Raw genomic sequence first — 3,510 nt, forward strand, 5'->3', positions numbered from 1 at the left:
CCCTTGTCTCTCTTGTCCTGAAGAGCCCAGAACTGCACACAGCACCCCAGATGTGGCCCCACCAGCAGAGGGGCAGGATCACCTCCCTCCACCTGCTGGGGTGCTCTTCCTAATGCACCCCAGGCTACCACTGGCCTTCTAGGGCACCGCTGGCTCATGGGCAGGGTGGAATACACAGAAGTTATCTGAACAAACTAAGCTGTGTGTGGAGTCTGTGCATCCTCACAGCGCTAGGGCTGTTTCCAGTACAGCCCCACGGCACTGTCACCGTTCCCGGTGCATCCCCACAGCCCCGTGGATGCTCCCAGTGCCTGCGGGCGGGAATGCCGGGATCGCAGCGCCCCCTGCGCGGGCACGCGGGAATTACAGGCGGCGGCACAGCCCTCATGGCACGGCACGGCAAAAACGCACCAAAACCCACCAAAAGCCCACAAAAAACGACCAAAAACCCACCAAAAACCCAATTTCACCCGCTCCGCAAACCCGCTGTTACAAGGGCGAACTAGTATCGTTGCACATTTCGCAAAGAAAATTAAATCCTTGAGGGTTTTATTTGTAGTCTTTGCTAACAGGTCTTCAGCACCAGCCTACATTCCCAGTAATGCACTTTTAGTATCCAGAGATGACAACGCAGCAGGTTTCCCCACATCAAAGCTCTGACAGGAGACTTTGAACTACAAAAGCTGTAATGAAAAAGTAATAAAAACCACCCTGAGACAGGATTTGTGTCGTCAGCCTCATACAGTATGAAATGGCATCTTTTAGCACTCATTTATATTTAATTCACAGTGAAAGGAGCCTGAAACAAAAATATTATTGTCTAAATAGGTGCCTTCTTGTATATTCCCATAGTAACACGTGTGTTCCTAATTTGCAGGAAATAGATCCTGAGAACATTAGCTGAAGCAAATTGCTAAAATAATAAGCACTGATGGTCCTGTTGTTAGAAGGACTAATAGCCTAAAGATGTAGTTTGTTATGACATCCAGTAAACGTTCTCCATGGAGTACACCAGTAAGCACATACACACCTCTCTTAGGTTTTTTTTTTTTTTGTTTGTTTTGGTTTTGGTTTCGGTTTTTTTGTTTTGGTTTGATTTTTTTGGGTTTTTTAGTTGGGTTTTTTTTTTGGTTTTTTTTTTCCCTGTTACTGTCCTGTGTGACAAGGTCTAATCTTTGGAGTTTCTTTTGCTCCCACATGATTAAAAAAAACCCAAAACTATGGAGATACATTCCCCCATCTCTCTATTCCCCTATTCTCTCTATCTCTTCTTAGCTTCTAATAACTAGACAACACCAAGCCAGAGGTCTACTGTCTTCAGAGACCTCATAAGAATGTAGGCACAAACAGACACTGTCTCTGTAGCAGGATTTGGACTGTCCCCTCTCATCCCATCTGAGCTGTCATGGCCCACAAGCCAGCAGACTGAGTTTCATAGGCTTCTGACAGGACACTCACCAGCCAGCAGCCTCTGAGTCCCATTGTGCAAGAACTGCTTTCTGCCTTGGTTTGCCCTGCCCAAGACTCCCTTGTGACAAGGGAGAGTCCAGTTCCAGCTAGAGCCAAAGAACATGACAGAGAACAAGTGTAAAGGCATTGCTGCAGGTTCAGGGTGTCAGGAGGAGGCAAATCATAGCTCACAGACCTTGAGTCACAGTGGACATAATTCCAGTGGCACTTTTTGCCACTTTCCCATTACCTTAGAACTGCTCTTTGGGTCTCCTGACAAATCAAAACCAAACACTTGAATCAGCTGTTGGCATTTGGATTTAGCTTGAGTTTTGTAGTGTTGCCCAAGTACTAATGGCAGTGGCCAACACATTTCCATAAGCAGGGACACTTGCTCTTACCAGATAATGCAAAGGGCAAAGTGCCCTGGAAGACAGAGCGATGGTCCTACCATTTGTTCCATTATTTATTCCTTCTTGTTTAGTTTCCTGTTGATCTGCAGGGGAAAAACTTCTATTAGGCATTCATTATGACCTTAACTAACAGCAGACTGTTCCTGCTGGGCAACAGATCCCTTCCCATGGAACACTGATGCTTCAAAAAATGTCACCAAGCTGCAGCGGTATGAAGATACTACAGTATAAGGCCATATATTCAGTCTATATATATATTATTTTTTACTGCTCCAGTTTGGTGAGAGTTCCATCTATTTCCTGATAAAGCCTTTCCTTTAGTGAATAAAAAATACCAGTCATGATCCCACTGCCCATTATCATAAGGAAATTATAGAAAAACTCTGAAGTCACATGCAGAAGTTTGTAATTCTTTGCTGCTATGCATTGGAATCCCATTGTGAATTCAGGCAGCCAATTCAACATTTCTCTGGACAATAAAGCAGTACATGGATGCTCCCTGGGAGGCATAGGGCTTAACATCACTGAGTTGAAGTTAAGAATAATGAGTCTGTCTTAATTATTCTCTCTATAGGTTGTTTGGAAACCTTACAACAGAGGAACCCAGAGTCTTTGTGGAGATGATTCTCAGCACAAATAATCAATACGGCAGGCAACTGATTTCTTAGTATGAGAGATGAATCTAGCAAAATTCCTACAAAGTAAACTCAATAATCAGTTTTTTCAGTTGTGGAAAACAAGAGGATTAGTTCCTCAGCAAACACTTTCCCAACCAATTGCTGCCAGTGCCACAGAACTAAGATCTATAAAATAAAAGAAACACTTGATGATTGTAAAATAAAGAAAATGCTCAGTGTAGGTGACTTCACAGATCTTTTACCAGGTACTTTCCTTTTAGCAGTTTTCAGTGCTTTATCACCAGTTGCTCCAATGACTGCAATCTTCAGAGCTCAGCACTGACTGACACACCAAGAATGTCAATCAAACCACGTGTATCCATCACATCTCCAGCCCAGCTGCTTGACTTGGTCTCGATTCAATGTCACAGCACCACCATTCAGCAGCCAAGGTGTTCTTGCTTGCATCATCCTGGTGGGGTTGAGCTTCCTCCTCACGTCTGGAGAAATTCCCAATGAAGAGCACAAGGATACACACCAGATACTCTTTTAAATTAAAATAGTTTTTCATATGACAGCACCTTGTTATCTGCATCTGTTCTGTGTCTCGGTACTGAAGATTCCAGCTTGTCATCTGTACTCCAGTCATGTCACAGCCAGTTCAGGGGAGCTGCAGTTCAGAACAATTCCAACTTGCTATGTGCTTTTAGTCATACTTAGTCTTGTTTTATTCTTTTCTTTTTTCCATCTGCTTGGTATCAGAGATTCTGAAGGACAATATTCTATTCATGACTGATCTGACTTTGTTAGAATTCTCTCTAAATGCTTCTCACAACATTCTCCTAAAACGATAAGTCTTAAAGGATCAGCCCCTTCACTCAGAGACTTAGCAGGTTCTGGGCACTTTGGCTCAACCTATTTACACAAACTCTTGCAGAGGGGAAGAAGTACTGTTACCTTTGCCTAATTCAATTAGCCTGTGTTCAGACACAGAAGAATTGCATGTACTTTGTGATTTCATGAATTTTACT

This window comes from Passer domesticus, chromosome 1 (assembly GCF_036417665.1).
Source record: "Passer domesticus isolate bPasDom1 chromosome 1, bPasDom1.hap1, whole genome shotgun sequence".
NCBI lineage: Eukaryota > Metazoa > Chordata > Aves > Passeriformes > Passeridae > Passer > Passer domesticus.